Source organism: Anabrus simplex, chromosome 5, assembly GCF_040414725.1.
Source record: "Anabrus simplex isolate iqAnaSimp1 chromosome 5, ASM4041472v1, whole genome shotgun sequence".
Classification (NCBI taxonomy): domain Eukaryota; kingdom Metazoa; phylum Arthropoda; class Insecta; order Orthoptera; family Tettigoniidae; genus Anabrus; species Anabrus simplex.
Genome location: NC_090269.1, coordinates 304,990,756 through 305,011,281, shown reverse-complemented (window position 1 = coordinate 305,011,281; position 20,526 = coordinate 304,990,756). Strand labels below are relative to the sequence as shown.

Below are 20,526 nucleotides of genomic sequence, written 5' to 3'. Positions count from 1 at the left end.
GGCTAGAAGCGGAACATTCCCGTTGAATCTCCAAGAAACTCAGATGTAAGACAGCCGACGAGAACAATTCACTGAAAGGCCGGCTCCACCCCACAAGCCGGCTGGGAGATCCCCTTCCTGGAAGTATCGAAAGGGGCTACCACGGGGCTGGCACGTAACAATATTGTACATTAGTTTCCCAGCAAGTAACAAATACCCTTGGGAATCGCTCAACTTTTCATGAATCTTTGAAGCTTGAAATATTTTACGGCCTGAACATAAATATTATTGAATTTATTCCTATTTTAAAACAACTTATCACGTGTTGGCACTCATGCGACGGGGAGTAGCTCACGAAATACCCTCATAATTCTCCTTATATTTTAAGGATCTGGTTCTTATTGTGTGTTTGGTGATTTTCTGTTGGTTTGTTAGAACTTTATCCTGAAGGTTGGTTGGGTCCTCAAATAGCACCGCCAAAGATTATGCGGTTATAGGGAAACGACAAAAACTAATGGCGGCTCGAAAGTAAGGCTTACTATGCAAGATGAGAAGTGATGTAGTTCGCCATTGCTTTCGTTACTGGGCCAGTCGGTACGGTGTAGGGGTAGAGTGTCTGCCACTCACCTGGAGGCCCCAGGTTCGATTCCAGACCAGTTCAGGGACTTTTACCTGGATATGAGGGCTGGTTCGAGGTCCACTCAGCCTAAGTGAGTACAGCTGAGGAGCTATCTGACAGTCAGATAGCGGCCCTGGTCTAGAAAGCCAAGAATAACGCCCGAGAGGCTTCGCCAACCACACAACACCTCGTAATATGTGCACACCTTCGGGCTGAAGTGCGGTCGCTTGGTAGACCATGGCTTCTCGGCCGTAAGGTTTGGTTTGGTTCGGTTCCTCAGTGGGCCAAAAATGCTACTGCAGCACAACTGGCCCTACGAGTAGTACTTTTGATAAATACTGAAATGCATTAGTCGTGCTCCAAGTATCGTTACTAAGCATACCTCAGTAGTTTCTATACCTCATCCACCAAGAAATAGCAACAGGCGGATTTAAGAATCTACGTGGCTCAACATTTAGCCGATAAGATCCCAGTATCACAACGCATTAAATCTGTCACTTAGTACTGTATAATTACGAAGGGCGTACTGTATTGTTTTACGCTTGACTTTTTCCTGCCCAAATGAAGTACATTACACATCAGTTGTTACGTCCACCTTCTCAACATAATCTCCTTGTAACTGTATGCACTTTTGCCATCGACGTGTCAGTCTCTTCAGACCTTCCTGAAACCGTTCTTTTGGAGTGCCGCGTACCCATGCCTTGACAGCTGTGTCCAGTTCTGCAAAATCCGCAAATCGGCGGCCACGCAGTGTTTTCTTCATGTTCCCGAACAGGTTATAATCACTTGGTGCCAAGTCGGGAGAGCATGGTGAGTGTGACAACACCGTGAATCCCATTTGATCAATGGCAGCGGTGGTCTCTCGGCTAGTGCAGGCCGGGCATCGATATGTTGCAGGAGCACAACCTTAGCCCATGTTCCTGCCCGCTTAGTTTGAATGGCACAACGTAAGCGTTTAAGCGTTGCTACATATGATGCACTTTTAATCGTGGACCCAAATTCCAGCCAGTCAATGAGGACGTTGCCATTTGTGTCCCAGAACACTGTCGCCATTCGTTTGCCAACTGGCGGCACTGTTCGACATTTCTTTGGCGGTGGACTGCCCATATGTTTCCATTGCATCTATTGATGTTTCGTTTGTGCCTCATGGTAATGGGGCCATGTCTCATCACCAGTCACAAGCCTAGCCATGAAGTCGGCTGGATATTGATCATGGCGTTGAAAAAGTTATCTGCACACGTCCACACGCCTCTGCTTTTCGTCTGCAGACAAGAGTCTAGGCACCCACTAGGATGGCACCTTCCTCAACTGTAAGTGGCCGTGCACGATCCGCTGCAGGATGTTTTGGCTAATTCCCGTGGCTGCCTCCATTTCTGTAAGTATGATTCACTTGTTTCCTTGGATGGCCTGTTCGACCCGGGCAATGTTGGCTGGTGTTGACACTGTCACATTTCTTCTAGAACTAGTTCCTTGTCCACCGATGTGTGCTGTTTTCCAACCTTCCACCCAGTTGTAAACTGTTTTCCATGAAATGAAATGGCGTATGGCTTTTAGTGCCGGAAGTGTCCGAGGACATGTTCGGCTCGCCAGATGCAGGTCTTTTGATTTGACACCCGTAGATGACCTGCGCGTCGTGATGAGGATGAAATGATGATGAAGACAACACACACACACCCAGCCCCGTGCCAGCGAAATTAACCAATGATGGTTAAAATTCCCGCCCTTGCCGGGAATCGAACCCGGGGCCCCTGTGACCAAAGGCCAGCACGCTAACCATTTAGTCGTGAAGCCGGACACTGTTTTCCATGACAGCGCATGTTCTCCACAGACTGCCACCAAGCGCCGATGAATTTCTGCAGTGGTCACGCCTTCTTTCCATAGGAACCAAGTCGTACATATAGCGCTGTCCCTGACGGTTGCCTTCCATGTTGTCTGCTCCTACGCTGACAGTGTTGTTATGAAATGGCTATGGAGAGTGAATTCGTTGACCCCAACGAGCTAGAATAACATAGAGAGGCGGAAGCGCTGCCTGGGTGAAGCTAATAGAACGAACGTCCGCCATGTTTCCTGTTGTCACACAAACAAGGGGGCATGGCCTTTAAATGACGAAAAGTGTAGAAAATACGCATTTTAGAATCACTGGGGGAGAATTAAAGACCGTTGCCGAAAGCTTGAAGCATTAAAGCGAATACCGCCACTTCATCATATTGCGGCACGAGGCCAACATCACGATCAGTTGATTGTAGAGTAGTTCGAAATCATCGCACAGTGACATACGAATAGGCCTCGAAATCGGAACAAGAGCGTTACCCTGCTTGGCTGTTGTGGTTAAGCGTAAATTAGAATAAAAACGATGGACATAAATATTTATGACAGGAAGCCTTAAAATCATAGGGACCTACAATAGGTTACAACCTCATTCTGTTCATATTTTTAAAATTATTGCATCCTCATGGGTACTGTGTTCCTTTCTTAATCTGTTTACCCTGTTTATCCTTGGTTTTTCCTACGGACTCAGCGACGGATCCCACCTCTACCACCTCAAGGACAGTGTTCTGTAGCGTGAGACATTGGGTCGGGGGATACAACTGTGAGGGAGTGCTGCACCTGCTATGCTGAACAGGGGCCTTGTGGGGCGGGGGGAGAAGGAAGCGGCCGTGGCCTTAAGTTAGGTACCATCCCGGCATTTGCCTGGAGGTGAAGTGGGAAACCACGGAAAATCACTTCGAGGATGGCTGAGGTGGGAGTCGAACCCACTTCTACTCAGTTGACCTCCCCAGGCTGATAGAATCCCGTTCCAGCCCCCGTACCCCTTTAAAAATTTCGTGGCGGAGCCGGGAATCGAACCCGGGCTTCCAGGGGTGGCAGCTGCTCACGCTAACCAGTAGGCCTACACCACAGAGGCGGCCCATGAATACTTTACCACAATAATCGTTTAGTGTAATTATTTATTATAATATAGGGAGGATATCATGTTTTTCCCATTACCATATCATACTGGGATTACTAGCTGAAAGGTAAGCTTGAAAGTTGTCCATTATGAAGTGTGGCAACAGACATCTACAATAAAGGCTGTATACATTTCGAAAATAGCAGTAAAATACTGTATTTACCATACTTGGTGTACGTTTGAACGATAAAGTGGTTTTTAAAAATTTTTTTTGTGGTTACGTTTTCTTGGTGGTGGGCGCTCCATTTCCTTTATTTGTAAATGTGAATGAAAATTAAATAGGGCTGGAAATGTACAGAGCATAAGCAACTGAATTGAGTGGGATACCATTTATCTCTTTTCACCCTCACAACGCATTGTTCCGTTAATTCCTTGTTCTTTAAACGAAATCTGAAACAAAATTCGATAAACAATTACCGTGGCTATCCGTACTTTCGCTAAGTAAACAATACAATGGATTTAATTACAAACAGAAATTACAAAAAGGAATCTCGGCTATAATTCAGTAATACTTACTTAAAGTACGATATATCCTTGGTTTTATTACTCCGATTAGTACAACCATACGCTGAGTTTACGGCTGGCATTCTTGAAAGCGAGAATCTATGTTTTCACTTCTTAAAACTTGGGGAATTAAATTGGCATGCACGATCTCCCTGTCACCTCAACATATGCTCTCGCGCCAATTCACTTCGTTTTGACAACCGTTAACATGGCTGCCCCTTATCAACTTGCTTCAAGCAGGGAGCGCTGATGACAGGCATACAGCCCCTCTATGTTATTCTAGCTCGTTGGTTGACCCCTATGCGTGTGCTGCTACCAAACGGTGGAACAAGACACTAATTACACGTCACCACCTTTAAAAGTGAAATGTGAACCATACCCGGAAGTACAACAAATAAAGTGTAAAACAATACAGTACGGCCCTCGTACACTGCTCCGGACTGACATCACTGGGAGAAAGTGATTATTCGTGAGGAAGTCACCTTACTGATTGCTGCTTCACAACACTGGGGAACAACATAAATAATGCTTAAACATTTTTCTGTGCCAGCAGTGTGAGAGAAACCCGTCTCTTGGTCAAGATTTACTTCCTAGCTCAATGTCCAGACCTTTTGAATTGCAATGTGTTTCATTGCACCTGACCGTGTTAAGCATATTTTAAAGTACCATATCACACAATCCAGTTTCGGTTTAGACTTAGCACAATATGTCCTTACAAGAAGGTAAATTAATTTAGCTGCACCTTGTGAATCAGTGAAGGTTTTTACAAACAACGCGCCAGTCATCTGTTTGTTGTAGTCACGTGAACCGTTCACCAGCCTGTAACTACAAATCTCTGTCGAACTGCCGTAACAGTAGCACGTGCTGGCAACCTGCCGTATGATGTACGATGTTGTGCAGTCTACCTGAAATTGGCTTAGTTAAGTATGTCCGTTGCCAAGTGTATAAAGCTGAACCATCCTTAAAGCTTATTAGTCTTAACATGAATAACACTTGCCTACAAAGCAAAGTCATCTCGGTACAAGCCATGAAGGCCCTTGGAGCAGTGGTCCACTATCCGTAACTTCGGCACTAAGTGAGTTAGTGTGTTTCCTGACGAACGTCAGCCTTTAAGAAAATAAAACTGTCCTTTTTAGAACAAGATGTGACAACTGCAGCTAGTGCACAGCAGAGAGGAGGAATATTGTGTTTACCGAGCTCGATAGCTGCAGTCGCTTAAGTGCGGCCAGTATCCAGTATTCGGGAGATAGTAGGTTCGAACCCCACTGTCGGCCAGCCCTGAAAATGGTTTTCCGTGGTTTCCCATTTTCACACCAGGCAAATGCTGGGGCTGTACCTTAATTAAGGCCACGACCGCTTCCTTCCTACTCCTAGCCCTTCCCTGTCCCATCGTCGCCATAAGACCTATCTGTGTCGGTGCGACGTAAAGCAACTATAACGTTATTACTTATGTTTGAAAATCGACAAGCCTGCTTAAAATGTACAGAAAAGGGCGCCATAAAAATGTTTTAAATCAGGTGACATTTCTTCGATGATTCTGCACCACTGTGAAATTGTTTAAGGGTTTCACATTAAGTGTTATCGGGCAAGTGGCAAGTGAACCTCAGGTCTATGTGCCTCCTCAGAAGTGGGGTTCGATTTCTTGACGAGGAACTGAATCCACGTCCTTCTGTGTGGACCGATAATTCATTTACCACCTGACTTTTCATTACCGTTTACCATCATACCATTGTTTGCCGTCCATCTCAACATTGTCCAGGTATTTTTGTTGTCGGTCACCATCCTGACAGCAGCTGACGGCAGCTGAACTCCTGACGACAGCTACACTACGGAAGCTTTCAAGGGACAGTCGGCTGAAAATGGAAATAGTAGTTTGTCTCGATTCTGCATCTCCCCTTGATAGGAGACATTTTCGAATTATTCGAAGAAGCATTGAAAATCGTCACGAATTGTATATTTCTTACGACAGTATAGTGCCAATCTTCGACTGAACTTGACCAATTTTGGGCCAGATATCTAGGAACTCTCCCTAGAATTGTTTCAGACATTTTATTGACATATGGGATTAAAAAGGTTAGGACATTTTAGGCCAGCATCCCTGTGTTCTTGAAAATGTCAACACTTGTTTTGTAACCAGTGTTTCTGCAGCAGCAGCAGCAGCAGCAGCAGCAGTAGTAGTAGTAGTAGTAGTAGTAGTAGTACCTAATAGTAGTGTGTATTTAATAGGATTAGGATTTGGATAGGTCCACCGGACTAGAAATAAGGTAGTACGAGACTCTAGGTGATACAACACATTATATGCCTTCTCTGAGGTAAAAACGAAGTACATATTAGCCAAAAAATCGAAAGTACAGATAGACGATTGTGTACAAATAACATACATGTGTATGTGCCCACTAACGATACGGTATAAAAATATATGTACTTATTATTTTAATAATTGTTTATAAATTTTTTGAGATGAATTAGAGGATGGCAGTCAAGCAACAAAACCATTTAGAAGAAAAATTTACAGAGAGCTGAAGGAAATGAAAATACCTTCCCGAAATGTTGATACTGTCTAGATTTAAAATATGATAGTGTGTACGAAGAATTTTCTTGCAATTGTACACGATTCTGAGCACAATCAATGCAAATATAAGCAACTTAAACGCCCTAAACACACACAGAATATGTATACTAAGTATACTACCGGCAAGCTAGTTTCACCCTGAAAAGCTTCACCATCTGCTGTCATAGATGGCCTAGTCACCATTGAAGAGATGTACTAAGGGAATGAGAAGCAAGGTAGTTTCCTATTGCTTTCCTCGTTGAGCCAGAAATTGCTGTTACATAACAGTCTGCCAACCTAGTGAAACGCACGCACCAACGGGCCTTATAATAAGGACTGGCTGCATCAGGAATGGCGTTACTAACATCGCTCAAACCTCGCCACTTTAATTACCGTCATGGCCAAGGATGATACTGAGACGCATCAATGAAAGTAAAAAAAAAAAAAAGGTTCTAGGCCATACCAGAAGATACAAAGCACTGTAAACACTACAAAGTGTCGTCAGCAAAGGTAATCACAGAACATAATCTTGTTTTTAAATGTTTGTTGGTTTTTCCCTCGGACTCAACGAGAAACAAAAATTAAAATAAGAAGAATTTTGAGTCCGCCTCTGTGATGTTGTGGTTCCCCCCGGAGACCCAGGTTAGATTCCCGGCTCTGCCACGAAATTTGAAAAGTTATACGAGGGCTTCGTGAGGTCAACTGAGTAGAGGGAGGGATCAATTCCCACTCCAACCATCCTCGAAGTGGTTTTCCGTAGTTTTCCACATCTCCTCCAGGCAAATGCCAGGACTGTACCTAACTTAAGGCCAAGGCCGCTTTCTTCCCTCTTCCTTGTCTGTATCTTTCTTTCTTTCTTTCCTTCTTTCTTTCTTTCTGTTTACTCTCCAGGGTTGGTTTTTCCCTCAGACTCAGCGAGAGATCCCACCTCTACCACTTCAAGGGCAGTGTACTGGAGCGTGAGACTTTGGGTCCTGGGGATACAACTGGGAGGAGGACCAGTGCCTCGCCTAGACGGCCTCATCTGCTATGCTGAACAGCGGCCTTGTAGGGGAAGGGAAGAAGTGGGGAAACCACGGAAAACCACTTTGAGGATGGCTGAGGAGGGAATCGACCCCCTCCCCCTCATCTTCTCAGTTGACCTCCCGAGGCGAGTGGACCCGGTTGAGTGGACCCCGTTCCAGCCCTCGTACCACATTTTTAAGTTCGTGGCAGAGTCGGGAATCGAACCCGGGCATCAGGGCGTGGCAGCTAATCACACTAACCACTACACCATAGAGACGGAGTACAAGAGAATTTTGATCGCGCAATTTTGCGCTTCTTAGCAAGACACAGTGACGAATTGGTGATAGTGGAGGTGATTGTTGTTTCGAGGGGCAAATGTTACTGGTCTTACGTTCCACTGAAGGTCTGCCTTTTACGGTTTTCAGAAATGCGAGTTACCGGAGATTTTGTTTCACAGTCACAAGTTTGATTTTACGTGCTGGTAATTTCACCAAGAGGAGGCTGGTATGTTTAAGAATCTTCAATAGGTACGGTACATCGCATTGAGCTGGGATAGATCTCGACAACTTGGACTCAGAAAGGCAGGGTTCTAACATCTGAGGGACAAAACAAGAGTAGGTATCAGCTTCAAATAATGACAACTTGGTAAAAAGCAACTTACTCTCAACGGACAACGGTACGAAAATATAAATGAACTATCGTACGAATCACGGTAACTTCTAGCTTACCAGGGTACAAATTAAACTGCATTAATATTTTGCCTGGTGTAAACTACCAATAAAACTGAACAAAGCAAAAACACAATTACCAAAAGCCAAAATCTGCAATACATAACTTACTGCTTACTATATACTGAACGTTTACATCCACCACGCATGTCCGGTATGGTCTAGTGGCTAGGATACCTGGCTTTCACCCAGGAGGCTCGGGTTCGATTCCCGGTACCGGAATTTTTTTTTGAAATGAATTAAATCGAATTACATGAAAAACGATATATGACTAAGTGATTTCGTGACTTATTATGCTTTTTCAAACGGTGAAGTAATTTGGAAACGTATGTTGCCTAATTTCAAACAGCTCAAATAAATACACTCCGTTATGTTCATTCCTAGACCAGTTCGTTAATTAGGACAGTATTTCATCCATGTGATCGAATCCGATAGTGAATCATCGCCGAAATATTTGCGTAATTGTAGACGCTTCCTGTCAAATTCTGAGCGGACTCTCTAATTCGGAGGAACGTTGTGTAACTCGTCCCCAAGCTATTAAACCTCATAGGGAAACATTTATCATCTTTCTCTTTATTAGACATTGCCCAATATACACTTTTCCAATAAACTTGCGTAGTTCTGTTATGTGTTTTAGGCCAATTTGCAGTGAATGTTATAATCTAAACTCGTTCAAAAAATATAGAAGTGTTTTCTTTCGTTTTAGACATGAGTATGCGAATTAACTAGTCAAAAAGATCTATGATTACGCTTTCTTTTCGATAGTCCTTGTACTCTAAGACCTAGAAATTTATACCTGATCTAGTTTTATGTCATACACATACTCTAGTGGTAAAAGAGAATGGGAGACAAGAAGAGTTGGGGAGGCTTATGAAGCAGACCTGGCCAACAGCTGGAAACTGCATATGATGATGATGATTAAGTACTGGAGCATTTGGAATACATTTTCCAAAATAATTACAGTATATAAAGATAGCCTTTAATCAACTTGCTGTAAAAGTTCTATAAATGCTATTATGGCAGAAAATAATTTGTGTTAAAAAAGTTTGCTTTTCGAAGTGAAACACGCAAATTCTTCTTTGCATTCAATTACATCAGCAGTTAGCAACCACTAAATATCTACAGGAGAGAATTAAAATTTTCCTCCGGGCCGGATTTGAACCAGCGACCTATGGATGTCTGATGATATTTGCCCACTACAGTCCACCGCTCTACCAACTGAGCTACCAGAGGAGACGAAAGGGGAGGGTAAGTTGACAGCATAAACATTACCAAGCATGAACTAGTTTGTCGTCTGAACAAGTTAGAATTTAGTTTTAATTTGCTGCATATATAAAACAATATTGTTCTTCCTCGTTTTTATTTAATAGATTCACAGCCCAGAATAGTAAACAATAAGTAATTTGAGCTTGTTGCATATGACGCCACGTATCCCAAAACTTCAAAGGCTGAATTAGTTTGTTGACAGAATAACACCGTCACTCTTGGAGTATCCCGTATTTTCGAATAGATTCGGGTTATTAGCTATATTCGAACATATATATTATATATATCTCAAGATGGCCGTGCCAGGACGGAAGTTGTGGTTGGTGGTGATTATTGTTTTAAAAGGCAGTGCAACTGAGCAACCATCCTCTATTAACACTACCGGTAACTAAAAGGAAAAATTGGAAGGGGTCCGAAACTTCGTGAAATGAAGGTATCGGTCAAAGAAAGACAAGGGCTATGAAGGGGGTGAAAATGAAGGACTCCCTAGGCCTGGATACCTAATAATCGGGGTCGGAATAGAACAATAGTTGACCAAGGCAGGTTGGATAGGATAGATGAAAGTGAAGAGCCTGACACAAGTAAGCGCTCAGGGCTCAGCTAATTGCCCCGTGGTCGCCAACCCATGCTCCCAAGTTAAGAGCTTCTGGGTACCCTTCTAGTCACCCCTTACAACAGGCAGTGTGTACCGCGGATGTTATTCTACCGCCCCCATCCACAGTGGGAAAGCACGACAGGAGAGCAGCAGATTTGAATGAATTATTTGATTTTAGTTGTAGATTTTCGTAAGATTGAATGTAAACAAGAAATGTTAAAAGCGTGCTAGACAGAAAAAATCAGCTGAATGTTTCAGACAATAGTAGGTTATGTAATAGGTGTTTTCCGTTGCCTACGCTATAACACAAGGCCTTGAAATGCACTCGTGGAAACGGGTTGCTTCCTAGTTCACCATTCAGCCGCTAGGATCGCGGTCTTGCCCCCTTGTATTCGCATGGCCGTATATGTCAATAAGTAAAGTATATCCCAAATAAAAAGAACTGGATGTTTTTGCGAGTATTGACAGTACTTTATTTATAGAGCGGTGCTGCATTGGCTTGGATATGTCATTGAAATTTCAAAACTTTCCTTCTGAGGGGCTTCTTATCAAGTTTCAAAACTTTCTCTCTTCTACTTGAGTGGCTCGAAACAATGTTGTCTAACAGAGGTCTCAGAAATTTTCATAGTAGAAAAAGAGGTGGTTTGTCGCCTTTACACTTTCCACACTTAATTTCACTGTTGAACATGTCTTTCGAAAAAATAAACGTACACCTTTTAGTAACTCTCTTTGGGACAAGTACTGCGTAGCGGAAGTGACAAATTCCGTCGTTCACTGCAGAAATGCCACAGTGTTGAACATGTCTTTCGAAAAAATAAACGTACACCTTTTAGTAACTCTCTTCGGGACAAGTACTGCGTAGCGAAAGTGACAAATTCCGTCGTTCACTGCAGAAATGCCACAGACGATGATTTTCGGTATCTGAGGGCTCCTCGATCTTGAAAACGAATAAGACACAATATTGGACTTTCAGTAGCTGGAGAACAGATATGTTCTAAACAGCCTTTACAGTCTGTTTTTTTCTTTTGCCACACGAACCATAATGTCATTGTATTCCGCTTTGCGTCTTAGGTAGCTGAAGAAGAGCTCGATGTCATAGCTCGTTAGGTTCCTCGTCAATGCATAATGCAAATGTATATTTATGAGGTATTTTACGCAGGCCACAGTGGACTGGGAGGTCAAGATCTATGCCTGATACATTTCTCTCATGATTCTTTTTTACTTTCTCTGAATGCATTTTAAGTTTCTTAATATATGACAGGAAATCATGAATTAACCAACTGAGGAGTTCATCTTCAGTACTAAAAGATGCTGGGTTTTTTTTTTTGCTAGTGACTTTACATCGCACCGACACAGATAGGTATTATGGCGGCGATGGGATAGGAAAGGCCTAGGTGTTGGAAGGAAGCGGCCGTGGCCTTACTTAAGGTACAGCCCCAGCATTTTCCTGGTGTGAAAATGGGAAACCACGGAAAACCATCTTCAGGGCTGCCGACAGTGGGATTCGAACTCACTATCTCCCGGATGCAAGCTCACAGCCGCGCGCCCCTAACCGTACGACCAACTCGCCCGGTTAAAAGATGCTCGTTTGTTCTCGTTCCTGAATATGTCCCATGTGAGGTATTGCAGACGTTATGTGCATTGAACAATTTAATAAAATGCTCCATAAAACAAATGGCTTATTTTAAACTGTATTTTATGCTCTCGGGACAAAACCACCTCCATACTTTTCAGACCAGAGATTGTTTCAGGGAAAAATACAATATTTTTAGCTCTTGCTACATTCATTTTCGTGAAATTTGTTGGGCAAATTATTTTCCTCGTTGGTTTCCTAATTTAAGATTTCTGAGTTTGAAGATGCCTCTCAAATGATTGCCGGTCACGGTAGCATAGTTTTAAAAAAGTCCAGTGACAAATTTTGGGATCGTCCGATTCTTATGACGTAACTCCGATCAAACCTTAGGAACAGAGGCCTACTTCGATCAGCTTGAAGCCGTATCTCATGCGTAATACTTCCTCTGTATAATGTTTCCAACATTGAACGTTCACTGGAAACTTGTGAAACGAAATTCCACTACCTTTAATTTCTCGTGAATAAACCATGACTGAACTGCGAATGCTTAACATCAGACAAATACATAATACACTCACCACCAACTCAGTTAATGAACACGTTTAAAGGCGCGAGCCTGGTAGACAGGGGGCAAGAAAGCGATCCTAGCGGCCCGGCATTGAACCTCAGTGCAATCACTTCCATAGCGTTTTACGGGCTCTATTTCCAGGCCTTGTATTATAACGTAGGCAACGGTGTTTTCACGGTATTTGTCCGACTCCTTGGCTGAATGGTCGGCGTTGAATCCTTCTGTTCAGAGGGTCCTGGGTTCAATTCTCGGCCGGGTCGGGGATTTTAATCGCGTGTGATTAATTCTTCTGGCTCGGGAACTGGTTATTTGTGTTTGTCCCAACACTCTCCTCTTCATATTCAGACAACACACCACAAAACTAACCACCGCAGACACACGCAATATTGATTATATCCCTACACATAGCGTTGGGTCAGGAAGGGCATTCGGCTGTAAAAATAGAGCCAAATCCACATGTGCGACCCAGTTCGCACCCGCGATCCCACAAGGTGTGGGAACATTTGTAAAAGGTACATTTATTTCAGAAGGATGCACAAAATACGTTAACAGCACCGTACATGACAAAGAACCGTACTGCAATCTTCAAAACCTGATAACAGACATAACATGATCGAAAGTCTAGATCTACTCTGCGTCCTACAGAATATACCTAGCCAGAGCGATGCATCAAGTCGGCCGGGTCCAACTACTTAGAGTAACCAGTTTCACCACTAGGAGCGCTGAATGGAGCAATCTACGGTGCGCGACCGGCGAACATGAACAGAAGGTCGAAAATGACGCGTAAGCCATTGATCATCATGATGATGATGCATCAGGTCGTGTAGACTTATAATGTGCGTTATGTACACTCTAACAGGGTTTTAATATAGTGGTGAAATGGCGGAACGATCTGGAAGATACAGCAATCTCTTCCTCGTCAGGAAATTCTATACAGTTGAGTTTTCATGAGACACTGTCTTAACTATGTTAAGATAGATTCTTCGGAGCTGATGACACTATAGTCCAGGGCTGGCCACAACGAGGCTCGCGAGCCACATGTGGCTCTTGAGTCAGTATAGCGCGGCTCTTGACACCAACCTTAGAGTAAAATTAAAGATATAATTAATGGAAACTAACAAAATCTCGCGGCCGTCGGCAGTCAGTAGCAGCGATGTTTGGCTTAACATTATTAGCGATTTAGGTCAGTGGTGAGAGATGGGAGGTGAAGATAGTTCCGGGGCCTTCCGTTAGATAGTGCTTTGAGCGGGAGAGTGTGTCAGTGAGTCAGTATCATGAGGTGAAGCCAGTCGCGTTCACGGGTAGGCAGTAGCGAGTGCCTAACTTTCTGTGTACAGTTGTGTGCTGTTTCAGTACAGTTGTGGCCTGGTGTCCGAACATTCGCAATGCTGTCTAAGAAGCGTAAATATGAAGAGGAGAATCGAGCTTTTAATACAGACTGGTAGGAAGAAGCCAATGTGTCTTTGGTGTCAAATAACTTTGTCACAGTTCAAGGCCAGTAATCTAAAACGCTATCATGACACTAATCACAGCGGTTTCAACAAAGATTTTCCTGTTGGATCTCAGTTAAGGAAAACCAAACTGAAATCACTAAAGGAAAAACTTCATGATCAGAGTAGGGTTATGCCAATTTTTACCAAGGAAGTAGATTTGAAAACCGAAGCTGGCTTCATCTTGGCTTTTAACATTGCAAAAGCAAAAAAGCCTTACACAGAGCGGGAGTTTATTAAGAAGTACATGGCACAAGTTATTTCTGTTTTAGAACTCGAAACTGCAGAAAATGATCAACGAAATGCCCGCTGCTAGACACACAATAGAGAGACGAGTTTCTGTTAGTAGTGCGGATATTTCAAATAATTTACGAAAAAATCTAAGCGAGCGCTCAGCAGCAAGTCTAGCTCTGGACGAGTCTACTGATATCAAATATTAACCACAATTAGCCATATTTGTGAGGTATGTGTCAAAGCACTTGCAGGTGGTTGAAGAACTTTTAGACCTGGTTACTTTGAAGGATAATACTCGTGGTTGTGACATTAAAGAAGCCCTGGATGGTGTTTTACAGAAAAGCTCAGTGCCTATCGATAATATTGTCAGCATTGCTACTGATGGTGCACCGTATATAACTGGCACGAAACAAGGCTTATTGGGCTTTTAAATGCTGACGCATCATTTCCTGATTTCCTACCTTACATTGCATTAATCACAGAGAACATTTAGCAGCAAAATATTTTCAGTACCCACATATTATGCAGGTAGTTGTAAAAATTGTGAACTGTATTCGCTAATGTGCCAAAAACACACCGACAGTTCTAATCTTTTATAGAAGATATGAACAATGATGACTTCCTGATGATGTAGGCCTATCTTGGTACTGCTTAGTAAGATGGCTATCAGTAAGCAATGTCCTTGGCATTTTTTAATTACTTGATCTAATCAAATAGTTTATGGAAGAAAAAGGAAAATCATTCCCTGAACTTAATGGCCCCCAATGGTGGTTACATTTGACTCTTTTTACAGATGTGGTCCAGCATTTGAAAACGCTAAACATATATTTACAAGGAAGAGAAAAAATTATCTCTGATTTGGCCCAGACTGTATTTAGCTTTCATAGCAAGTTAAAGCTTTCTGGCAAAGACTTTCAAACTAAAACATTTTCTCATTTCAAATGTTTGAAGAAAATTACTGAAAGCCTTCCTAACGTTCAGGTGGACACAGAAGATTACATGAGTAAAATGTCTGGCCTTGCTGAAGAAATCACTGACAGATTTAATGATTTGAATCACTTAAACCTTAATTTTCATTCCTGAAAAATCCTTTTTCTGTTGATGTTGTGGTTGGTAGCTGTCCTGATTCATCACCAATGACAAAGGATACAGCAGTTGTAGTGTTGGATCTACAAGAACTGCAAGAGGACGAAGGACTAAAAGGACTCAAAACGAAGTGGCGTTTCTACCATAGAATTTTGGAAGAATGTTCCAGAAGAAAAATACCCACTAGCAAAGGAGTGTGCCAAGAGACTTATCTCAATCTTTGAGACTTGGGACTACTTATGTATGTGAATCACTGTACTCAACGCTTAAATTCATTAAATCTAAATATCGATCTGAACTAACTGATGAACATTCAAGTGAACTTGTACCAACTGCGCTTACCAATTAACAGCCAGATTTCAAAAAACTAACAGAAAAAATGAACACTCGAAAAAGCACTTCTAGAAAATAAAATGTCATTCCTTGATGTCTACGTGAACAATAATGTTCTGTGTAGAAAATAAATGTTCCTTCATTTGTTATAAAATGAAAAACGTGTCTTCATTTTATAAACCATTTTCTAAACATGCTCCCAATTTTTGTCTCCCAAATTTGCAGCTCCCAAAATTAAGGTTAGTGCCACCACTGCTATAGTCTAAACAGCCGTTGAATTCGCCTGCCGATGGCTATTTCAATAATTAGCGGGTTCGATCTACTGGTACATAAAGGAACTTGTGCGGATTAAAATTGTAGAACCTTGGCGGCTCCAAAATTTTAAAAATGGTTAGTGGGAGGTAGATCTGACAGCAAGGCTACCTCGGTGATTAGTGATAATGCCTGATTGTCTATTTCAATAGACACCGACGCGGCCACTCAATACTAAACGTCTCAGTGGTGTCTGGCAGAATGGTCAGCGTAGCGGTACCCACTGTGGGTCGGGGCGGTGGATTATACCCCACTGTACCCCCTGCTTGTCGTAAGAGGGACTAAAAAGGGCCCTGGTATTGCTTCTATTTACTTGCCAGGCTCCTCATTTTCGTTTAACCCCCATTCGACCTCCCTTGGTCAATTCTTGTTCTTTTCCGACCCCGACGGTATTAGGTTCCCGAGGCCAAGGTAGTTCATTTTCACGTCTTTCGTGGCTCTTGTATTTCTTTGGCCGACACTTTAATTTTTCGATTTGTCGAACCCTTTCCAGTTTTTCCCTCTGATTAGTGTTAACTAGAGGATGACTGTCCAGTTTCACTTCCTCTTAAAACAATAATTACCACCACCACCACCACCACCACATTACAGAGAGAAGATTTCCACGTACATTATGACTGTTCGACAAACATGTAATCATGCACAAGTTAAGTGTTAGTTGCGTCGATAAAGGGGACGACAGTTATTGGACTATAAAATCCAAATGAAATGGTGTATGGCTTTTAGTGCCGTAAGTGTCCGAGGACATGTTCGGCTCGCCAGGTGCAGGTCTTTTGATTTGACACCCGTAGGCGACCTGCGCATCGTGATGAGGATGAAATGATGATGAAGACAACACATACACCCAGCCCCCGTGCCATCGAAATTAACCAATGCTGGTTAAAATTCTCGGCCCTGCCGGGAATCGAACCTGGGACCCCTGTGACCCAAAGGCCAGCACGCTAACCATTTAGCAATGGAGCCCGACTATAACATTAATCTAAACGTGCACGAATATTGACGAACAGATTTGTAATTTTATCTGTATATTTTTAAAAGAATTGTACGTGTTGGATCTTTAATGATAAATTAATCTCGATAATCTAAACCACTAAATAATTGTATGTCACTGGCTTTGAAGCGTCAACATAAGATACGTCAACGAGAGGTGTACAGATTCAACTTTCAGCTTGTTCATATTGCCCGGAGAGCAGGCAGGCAAGCTCATCCTAAGTAAAGAACAGTAGAGGCAGGCTGCTGCACTCCTGTCCTTGGTCAAGCTCAGACCAACTTGGGCAAGGTACAGGCAACTTGGCTTGCTTGCTCGCTTGCTTGCATGCTTTATTTCTTCATACTGCGCCGAGCACATTCATACAGTATACATTTATTCAAGTACCACTCTATATTTATATAGCGAAGTTCGGTTCCTCTTCACCCTCAAGATCAATAAATTAAGACTGCTTTTAATATCTTAACAATTGCTTCAAGCTGGCCAGTAATGGCCTGATCATAACCTAACATTTTACCAGAGGGACCCATCGTTCTCTAGAAACAGTTTCACAGACTTTATCTGCGAGTGAACTGACAGCACCATGTGAAAATAGTTGTTCAACTGAGTGGTAAAAATGAAATGTCCTATGGCTTTTAGTGCCGGGATATCCCAGGACGGGTTCGGCTCGCCAGGTGCAGGTCTTTCTATTTGACATCTGTAGGCGACCAGCGCGTCGTGATGAGGATGAAATGATGATGAAGACAACACATACATCCAGCCCCCGTGCCATTGGAATTAACCAATTAAGGTTAAAATCCCCGACCCGGCCGGGAATCGAACCCGGGATCCTCTGAACCGAAGCCCAGTACGCTGACCGTTCAGCCAACGAGTCGGACAACTGAGTGGTTATATACTATTTTAACACTTTCAGCCCCATGTTTATCAAATTGATACACCGTTAAACCCAGCCAGGAAGTTGGTAAATTCACCCACAGCTCAAGGCTTACTATTGCATGAACTCGTTATTCTGGTGGCCTACAGGTGTTTTAAAACAAATAAAAACATTTTCTCATCTTGAACTCTCCTAAATAAGGTGTGAGTCAATAAGATGCACATGGGCTCTGAGTAATTTATGTACGCACTTTTCGTGTGCGTCATTTTAATACACGCACAAAAATGGTTTAAAAATATTATTTATTAATTTATTTTTATTTCAAACACTTCCATACACATTTGGATATTGTTTTATGTTACCAGGGTTAGGTTAAGTTGCGGTAGAATAGGCTAGGTTAGATTAGGTGACAAGAATTTGAAATTTAAAAAATGGACACAGGAATCGGCATTAGGCGTAAATACATACAAAACTCAGTAGATTCCTTCAACAGATTTTTTTTACATTTTACTAAGAGCAACATTTTACTTTCTGTTACTTCGCTACATATCTATGTTTCTTGAAAAAACAGTCCATACACATGTACTTGAATTCTGGGTAACCAAAGCACATTGTTCTTACTTGACAACATCTCTTAGCAGCTATTTTCCTCCCCTCACGTGCTGATAAAAGTTGGTAGCAAGAAGTGCATCTACCTCTGGGCCTATCTTCAATGGTTTTGAGTTTGTGGTTCTTCGGTAGGTCGTCTTTGTCATTGTTGTGAAGACGTTCCAAAAGCAGGTAAGTTACAAGTTCTTCTCGGAATGATACAATGTCTTTTGGCGCAAAAACAGTAGACTTGTAAACTGTGTGTGCATTAACAACAGCTGTATTAGTCAAGAGCTCAAACATAATTTTTCTGTACCATTTTACACCTCGACGTACAGATGTACCATAAGATGCTAGTTGATCTGAAACATCAATGAATAACTTTCCTCCATTGTATTGCAACACTGTGGATGGTTTCCTTATAACGCCTTGTTTGGTAGTAGTTTCAGCCAGTTCAGGAACATGTTTCGTTGTTAAGAACATCACGTCCCTTTTGTCTTTCCATTTTCCAATTATTACTCCTGTGTTGCTTTCCCTGACAATCATCTGTCCTCTGTGCAGAGTACTTTTCTCGACTGTTTTAGAGTTCATTTTTCTTTTTTTACGAAGTGTTCCAACTAGATGTGTGTTTATCATTTAGCTGGTGGGTCAGTGGGACACTCGTATAAAAATTGTCAGTGTATAAAGTACGTCCTTCTCCTAACAGTGGACGCACTAATTCCATAACTGTATTAGCAGAAGCTAACTGACCGCGTGGGATGTTTTCTTTTCCAGCATATACTTTCAAGTGCCAGGTGTACCCACCTTTCAGACATAACTTGTATAACTTCATCCCATACCTATGCCTTTTGTTTGGGATGTATTGGCGAAATTTGACCCTACCACGAAACGGAATCATTGACTCATCAATACATAACTCCTCCTGTGGGTTCATTGCATTTTGAAATTTAACATTTAGTGCACTGACCAGCGGTCTTATTTTTGCCAATCGGTCATTTGGTTGGGCAAACTCGTTGTTGGAAATGTGTAAGTAACTAAGAATCATTTCAAATCTATTACGACTCATAGCTTTGGATAATTTACTGTTGTAAATTGCATTTTTGGACTAATAGTTCCTTAGTTTAGGTTTCCTATCTAGACCCATCCATAACACTAAACCTAAAAATGTTAGCATGTCATCCCTTGTAACATCATACCATTTTTCTAAAACAGAACTTTTTTTTCCCTTCAATATGGCATCAACAATACTTTGCTCAGCATACCTATTAGTTTCATTTTGACCAACAGATCTAAAATGTCATTATCAACAAACAGAGAATAAAATTCAAAAGGCGAATTTGTGGACAGTTTATTATTAGCTGTCTCGGATACACCTGGTGGCTCTCTAGGAGTGAAATCGAAGGTATTCAAGTTACCTTCAACATTCTGCCAAATTATGTCTTCACCTTCTTTTGTTATCAATATTTCGTCATCATCACTTTTCAAAACGCAAGTCTGATTCTGTTCCTCCTCTTTTAATACTTCCACGTCCTTCAGGTTAGGTTCGTCCATCACAATATTATCACTATCACTACTGTCGAAATCAAGGTCTGACGAGTGCACTGTCGGATCTTCTGGGTCACTCATATTTCTAAAAATACTAAGTTCACTACCACTACTGTCTGAATACATTTCTATTTCGTCTCTTATCAGAGTCCATATTCCTGCAATAACACACCAGCACTGGATGTAAACAGTATTATTTGGAGGCAAGACTGGCAGACAAGGAAAGGCTATGCAATGCTGCCAACCCTTGACCAATATACGACCCAGCACTGTCCTGTGGTCCCACAGCCCCAAGGAGAAGAAGACACTATGCTATTTCAATGTACGTGTGAATCTGAAAGCCTCACACTTTGAAGAACAAGGCCCTGTCATGTGTGTCAATATGATGCACATGGGGCTGAGCGCCTAACTTGGTGTGTATCAGAATGATTCACACGGGGCTGAGCACGTGGGCTGGGAGGAAATATGCCTTCCATATCTCTGGGGCTGAAAGTGTTAAAGATTATAATTTCATTCATTGGCCTCTTGTCTTAAAAGAACTCAATCACAGATTCTACTGAACGTATAATTCCTAAGACATCTTTTCAAAAAAGGGTCCCTATGAACATGTTAAAAAAAACCGTATTAATAATTACAGTCGAACCTCGATATCTCAAACCTCCTATACTCGAATTTTCAGTATCTCGAAATAACTTAACTTTTCCGGTCGTATATCTAATTCTTCACTCGAAATTCTGT

The 20,526-nt window shown here is 42.2% G+C and overlaps 1 protein-coding gene and 2 non-coding genes across 3 annotated transcripts in view; 1 reads left to right on the top strand and 2 right to left on the bottom strand.

Annotated features, from left to right (window-relative positions):
* Nucleotides 1-20,526, bottom strand: part of LOC136874020 (proton-coupled amino acid transporter-like protein CG1139) — a 206,297-nt gene that overhangs the window by 158,917 nt on the left and 26,854 nt on the right. The window lies entirely within an intron of this gene.
* TRNAE-UUC (transfer RNA glutamic acid (anticodon UUC)) lies at nt 8,487-8,558 on the top strand. Its single transcript has one exon. It is a non-coding gene; the product is annotated as a tRNA-Glu (tRNA).
* Nucleotides 9,478-9,569, bottom strand: TRNAY-GUA (transfer RNA tyrosine (anticodon GUA)). The gene is given in 2 exon segments: nt 9,478-9,513; nt 9,533-9,569. It is a non-coding gene; the product is annotated as a tRNA-Tyr (tRNA).